A 7681-nucleotide genomic window follows, 5' to 3' on the forward strand; every position below is an offset into this window, starting at 1 on the left:
TTAGAACCGACTCCAGACGGATGGGAAATGACGTAAAGATACATTTGATGTAAAGCGAGTGGCGCAATTTCACTTGATTTTTCCGAACTTTGATCATTTAGATTTCAAGTGAGCGGTCGGCATTGCACACTCAGACGATGGGCGGTGCCTTGCTGTTCCGTTACGCACCCACCGACAAAACTCGCTTTCCGGTATTTTTTAGATAAAGGGAGTATAACCTGACAGCATTTGAAGTGTCATTCTTTAGAATAAATCACGCTGATATTGTTGAATTACATTTTTACTTTGTCTTGTTCATTTTTAGCGTGATAAACAAAAAGGGTCCCTGCCTGAACGTTATAACATTTAGAGGGTCACCTAGAATCCGTCCTGATTGGTCAAAAAGCCATATGGGGCACTGAATTGGTAATAAATCTTTATGAACAGCTGCGGGATGTTTGAGAAGCCGTTGTGAAAAACTGTGAAATGTATTGTAAATGCTATAACTACTATTTCATGCAGAATGCGTACGATTTGTTTGAATGACAGTATAAAGCGATGAAGAAGGTGAACGGTGGAATCCATTGCTATTCAATTGTTGCTCATATTCTTCATGCATTTAACAGTTTTATCAAGTGTGTGTATGTGTGTGTGTGTGTGTGTGTGTGTGTGTATGTGTGTGTGTGTGTGTGTGTGTGTGTGTGTGTGTGTGTGTGTGTGTGTGTGTGTGAAACAAGATATCATGAGATACGATAAGAAATATCTGAATTAACAAGAGAATACATGTACATATAGACTTTGTGCCAAGGTTCTCAAAGAACAGAAGACAGCCTTTTTTTTGACAATAAAAATATGTTTAAAGAGATGTGTTTGCTGAAAATTGGTGTGTTTGTGCATGAAGGTGCGAAGATGTAATGGACATAAATTCGTGTGTATGACTTGAATGGTTTTGAAGTGATCTTTTTTTTAAAGTCAAAAATAACGCCAAAATCCGCCATCTGAAAACGGACATCGTGATATCTCGTGTATTGAACATGCCATAGCAAAATAACCAGAAGCACACATGCCTTGCATTTAATTTGATTCAACGCTTTAAACATCGCTTAACAGCCGGGACCTAACGGCAAATCTAAATCTTGACAGATTTGTAATTTTTGATAACCGAATTTTGATGTGTACATCGCACGCACGATGTGTCGTCATCATGGCATCAATTTTTTAATCGCGAATATTTACTAAAAATTGCTTTTAAAAACTCTGGAATTGACGTCGACACGTCAAGCGATAACAGTGTATCAAACTGCTGTCTTTCGAGTAATCCAGCAAAGACTGCAGAAATTTTGAACAGTATTTTTGAAAACGACCTGAAAATGTCGTCATATCTTGCGTGCGACATAATTTTCGGTAATTAACGGTAATTTTCTCTTGAAAACAACATTTACAGTACAATGATCTACTACATCTGGGGAACCACGTGACACATTCTGTGTTCAAAATTTGTGAAAAAATCACGAACCACGAACGCGCTACTAAGTGTTGAAAGTATGTCGTGAACATTTTGTGATCTTGCGTGCGACATAATCTTGCGTTCAACATGAAATGTCACTACCTTATCGCGTTTAATGGGAAGACTAATTATTTGTTTTCTTAGTTTTATATTGTTTATTATAAGAGTAATAACAAGTCGCGTAAGGCGAAATTACTACATTTAGTCAAGCTGTGGAACTCACAGAATGAAACTGAACGTAGTCCGCCGCTAGTTTTTAAAACGATTTCGGAAATTTAATTTTAATCATAATTTTTATATTTTTAATTTTCAGAGCTTGTTTTTTTATCCAAATATAGCATATTTATATGTTTTTGGAATCAGAAAATGATGAAGAATAAGACGAACGTAAATTTGGATCGTTTTATAAAAACATATTTTTTTTTACAATTAATAATAATAATAATAATACGAATATTTATAACGCGCACATATCTCACCAACAGGCGACTCAAGGCGCACATACACTCGTTCACACACACGGAGACTTAAAGTCACTAGCACACACACACACCATCAAACATTAAAATATGTACAGTTATTCAGGGTGGGATGGGGTGGGCAGTGTATAATGCATGGATTATTTGGAAAAAAGGAATGTCTTGAGTGCAGATTTGAATGATTCGAGGGACTGTTGTTGGCGGAGGGGGAGAGGTAGTGTGTTCCATTGGCTAGGTGCTTGGAAAGAAAATGAGCGTTGACCTGCTGTTTTGAGTTTGGTGTGGGGGATGTTGAGATTTTTCAGATTTTTAATGACCAAAGTCATTAATTAATTTTTAAGCCACCATGCTGAAATGCAATACCGAAGTCCGGCCTTCGTCGAAGATTGCTTGGCCAAAATTACAATCAATTTGATTGAACAAGTCGCGTAAGGCGAAAATACAATATTTAGTCAAGTAGCTGTCGAACTCACAGAATGAAACTGAATGGCAACGCAACGCAGCAAGACCGTATACTCGTAGCATCGTCACTCCACCGCCCGTGGCAAAGGCAGTGCCCGTGGAATTGACAAGAAGAGCGGGGTATTCGTTGCGCTGAGAAGGATAGCACGCTTTTCTGTACCTCTCTTCGTTTTAACTTTCTGAGCGTGTTTTTAATCCAAACATATCATATCTATATATTTTTGGAATCAGGAACCGACAAGGAATAAGATGAAAGTGTTTTTGAATTGATTTCGAAAAAAAAAAATTGGATAATAATTTTTATATATTTAATTTTCAGAGCTTGTTTTTAATCCGAATATAACATATTTATATGTTTTTGGAATCAGCAAATGATGGAGAATAAGATGAACGTAAATTTGGATCGTTTTATAAATGTTTATTTTTTTTTTTACAATTTTCCGATTTTTAATGACCAAAGTCATTAATTAATTTTTAAGCCACCAAGCTGAAATGCAATACCGAAGTCCGGGCTTCGTCGAAGATTACTTGACCAAAATTTCAACCAATTTGGTTGAAAAATGAGGGCGTGACAGTGCCGCCTCAACTTTCACGAAAAGCCGGATATGACGTCATCAAAGACATTTATCAAAAAAAATGAAAAAAACGTTCGGGGATTTCATACCCAGGAACTCTCATGTCAAATTTCATAAAGATCGGTCCAGTAGTTTAGTCTGAATCGCTCTACACACACACACACACACAGACAGACAGACAGACAGACAGACGCACATACACCACGACCCTCGTTTCGATTCCCCCTCGATGTTAAAATATTTAGTCAAAACTTGACTAAATATAAAAATGAGGGTGTGACAGTGCCGCCTCAACTTTTACAAAAAGCCGGATATGACGTCATCAAAGACATTTATCGAAAAAAAGAAAAAAAACGGGGATATCATTTCCAGGAACTCTCATGTCAAATTTCATAAAGATCGGTCCAGTAGTTTAGTCTGAGTCGCTCTACACACACACACACACACACACACACACACACACACACACACACACACACACACACACACACACACACATACACCACGACCCTCGTCTCGATTCCCCCTCTATGTTAAAACATTTAGTCAAAACTTGACTAAATGTAAAAATGAACTTCTAAGATGAATTTAAATTGAGATTTTTTTTTTTTTTTTTTTTTTTTTTTTTTTGGCCATGCACATCATTGTAGAGCTTTTATTCCATAGACATGTACATGTATCCCGAAATAGATACAATTTTCCATTCTTACATGGTCATTTAAATTTGGCAAAACTATGACATGATTTGTTGTACTCAATCATTTGGATAATACAAAATGTTAAGGTAGGTGCGTTTCTTGTTTTACATAATATAAATAAGTTTTTGATGTACATGGCTGGCAGACAAGACAGAACAAGCACACAGTATCGGGACAGACTGACAAACATAACATCACGTTCACACACAAGTAATCACATATGCATAACACACATTCGTATAGGAATTATACGAGGAGAATTATACATACCGTAATCTAAATGAACAGTGAAAGGAGGGTGGAAGAACGAGAAAGAAAGAGGAAGAGAGTAAAAGATAGGAGAGAGAGAGAGAGAGGGATGAGGGATGTGTGAGCTCACACTCTCAATTCATACATTCTTGAATAATAATACAAATGACCATCATTATCAAATATAAATATTTCTTACCAAACCTAATTATTGATCTTTAAAAAAAGTTAGGTATAATTTCCAATTACTATAACATTTGTTGGGGACGTTGTGAATATATGCATTGTACTTTTCAACTTGAAATCTTTGGCGCATCATTATCATAAAAACAGACATGCTCGGGACGTTATCATTCAATCTGGCAGTATAAATGTCATGTTTAGCCAATAACAAAATCAAATCCAAGATTTCATCGGTATATATACATTCTGTGCGTATCCAAAAATAATAAATTTTTTAGAAAACACAACTTGTGCACAATGCAAAAATTGTTGCTTCAACCATTGCAAAAGATCCTTCCAAAAGTGTTGTACTTTAATACAGTCCCACACAAATTGTTGTACTTTAATACAGTCCCACAAAAATTGTTGTACTTTAATACAGTCCCACAAAAAGTGTTGTACTTTAATACAGTCCCACAAAAAGTGTTGTACTTTAATACAGTCCCACAAAAAGTGTTGTACTTTAATACAGTCCCACAAAAAGTGTTGTACTTTAATACAGTCCCACAAAAAGTGTTGTACTTTAATACAGTCCCACAAAAAGTGTTGTACTTTAATACAGTCCCACAAAAAGTGTTGTACTTTAATACAGTCCCACAAAAAGTGTTGCAAGGTGTCTTCATAAATTTAATTGACACAGGGTACAGAGTGTAGAATCAACAATTTTCTTCAAAAACAAAAGCCGTTTTGTTGGTAAAATTCGATACAAGATCCTAAACTGAAGCCATCTTAACCTTGTATCCACAGTGGTATTAATCACTTAAAAAAATCTGTCTACATCAACGTTCATTCTCTGTGACCATTTTTCAATGCAAACAGGTGAATAATCATTAAAAACAAATTTATTATATCAACTCTTAACATTTGTTTTCCAAACATATTTTCAAACCAAACATTCATCCAAACTAAATTTTGTTTAAAAAAGAACCGGTAGAGCTTGTTGATAGCGTTTAACCGTATGAACAACACCTTCAAACAAAATATAATTAACATAAACATTGGAATATGTTAAAATCTTCATAAGACAAATAACCATTTGGACCCATGAGGTGTCCAATCGAAATAATTCTATTATCAATCCAATTCTGAATACAAATAACCTTTTTATCTCTTAAGATCTTGACATTGTAATGCAGCGGCTCTGAAAAAAAAATCAGTAAAACTTTGAGGTATACAATTAGTACCCAATTTCTTGTAATGTTTAAAAACGTTAAACCAAAAGGGATAATTCACTTTCTCCATTATCACACTGGCAAGTTCACCACCTCTTTCTTTCATAACTCGACAAGATGGAAACATAGCATGCACAATATTTGTAATCTTTCCATCATAAAATAGAATTCTCTTCTACCAGGTCAATTTCATAACTGCCAAATAACAAAAAAATATCCCCCATCTTCAGACCCCCATTTTTTAAATTTTTTTTTACATTTAGTCAAGTTTTGACTAAATGTTTTAACGTAGAGGGGGGAATCGAGACGAGGGTCGTGGTGTATGTGTGTGTGTGTGTGTGTGTCTGTCTGTCTGTCTGTCTGTCTGTCAGTGTGTGTGTGTAGAGCGATTCAGACTAAACTACTGGACCGATCTTTATGAAATTTGACATGAGAGTTCCTGGGTATGATATCCTCAGACTTTTTTTCTCACTTTTTTGATAAATGTCTTTGATGACGTCATATCCGGCTTTTCGTGAAAGTTGAGGCGGCACTGTCACGCTCTCATTTTTCAACCAAATTGGTTGACATTTTGGTCAAGTAATCTCCGACAAAGCGCGGACTTCGATATTGCATTTCAGCTTGGTGGCTTAAAAATTAATTAATGACTTTGGTCATTAAAAATCTGAAACGATCCAAATTTACGTTCATCTTATTCTCCATCATTTTCTGATTCCAAAAACATATAAATATGTTATATTCGGATTAAAAACAAGCTCTGAAAATTAAAAATATAAAAATTATGATCAAAATTAAATTTTCGAAATCAATTTAAAAACACTTTCATCTTATTCCTTGTTGGTTCCTGATTCCAAAAACATATAGATATGATATGTTTGGATTAAAAACACGCTCAGAAAGTTAAAACGAAGAGAGGTACAGAAAAGCGTGCTATCCTTCTCAGCGCAACTACTACCCCGCTCTTCTTGTCAAGTTCACTGCCTTTGCCATGAGCGGTGGACTGACGATGCTACGAGTATTGCTGCGTTGCATTGCGTTCAGTTTCATTCTGTGAGTTCGACAGCTACTTGACTAAATGTTGTATTTTCGCCTTACACGACTTGTTTTTTTATTTATTTGCCAAGCACATCATTGTGGGGCTTTTAATCAATAACATGCATCCGTCTACAATGTATCATCATTCATCCTTCAACATGTATATTAAATATTTGTTTTTTGTTTTTTGGACGTACTGGAACTTTTCAGAAAAGTTTGATTAAACTGTAATAACTGTTTTAAACAACGCGCTTTGGTGGTATGGAAATGTGAACGCGAAACAACAATTACGAAAAACAGTTCCTCCAACATCAAAACCCAGTCCAGCGCAGCAGACTGAACTGGCACGCTTATTATCGCTGTGAGTGACGTGCCAGTTCAGTCTGGCAACTTTGAGCTAACTGAATTAATTTCGTAAACGACACCAACGGAAAACTACGAAATTGATTCACCCCAACCAGCCCCCTCCTCATCCCATCACCCCCCCCACACACACACACACACACACACACACGTCCACACACGCACACACACACACACACAAACACACACACACACACACTATCACATCACCCCTAAACACACACACACGCACCCTATCACCTCACCCCCAAACACACACACACACACACACACACACACACAAACACACGATGGTGTCGTTGAGTACTGCGAAATAGATTCGCCCATACTAGCCATCTAAATGTCGGCAAAGTTTCCAAGGCACTTGGTCTGGTGTTACAGTTTCAACCGTCAACTGACCAAATTCGGCAGTACGCAGAAATGAAGCCCTCCCAACAAGCCATAATCACTCAAAGCAACTGAAAAGGTTTTCTGAACAGCCCACTTGTTTAATCTCTCTCGCCCTCAACCCCCCCCCCCCCCCCTAACTTGAAGTCAGACAGAATGGATTCTTATCTCTGCACTGGAGTGGCCTGACAGTACACCAATAACACGCACAGTTCACTGGTGGGTATAGACACTCCACTTATTTATCTGCTTGCCTTGCAATTATATGTGACCCTCCACCACGGAATGAGTCGCATGTCACCTTTGCATGATTTTCATATTTGTACATTTTCCTAAAGAGTTTTATGCTCTATCCAGTGGTGAAAACTGTTTTATAAAAGAGCGAAAACTGTTTGAGTTATAAGCCTGTGACTAAGGTGACCCTCACACTGTTACCAGACACTCCCCGGACTTACCGCGCGAGGTGACATGCGACTCATTTCGTGGTGGAGGGTCACATATTACAATACAAAGCCTTCGCTGGCTCACCTATCTCGGTCCAAGCAGTCCCATT

The sequence above is a fragment of the Littorina saxatilis genome, linkage group LG3 (genome assembly GCF_037325665.1).
Source record: "Littorina saxatilis isolate snail1 linkage group LG3, US_GU_Lsax_2.0, whole genome shotgun sequence".
In the NCBI taxonomy this organism is placed as follows: domain Eukaryota; kingdom Metazoa; phylum Mollusca; class Gastropoda; order Littorinimorpha; family Littorinidae; genus Littorina; species Littorina saxatilis.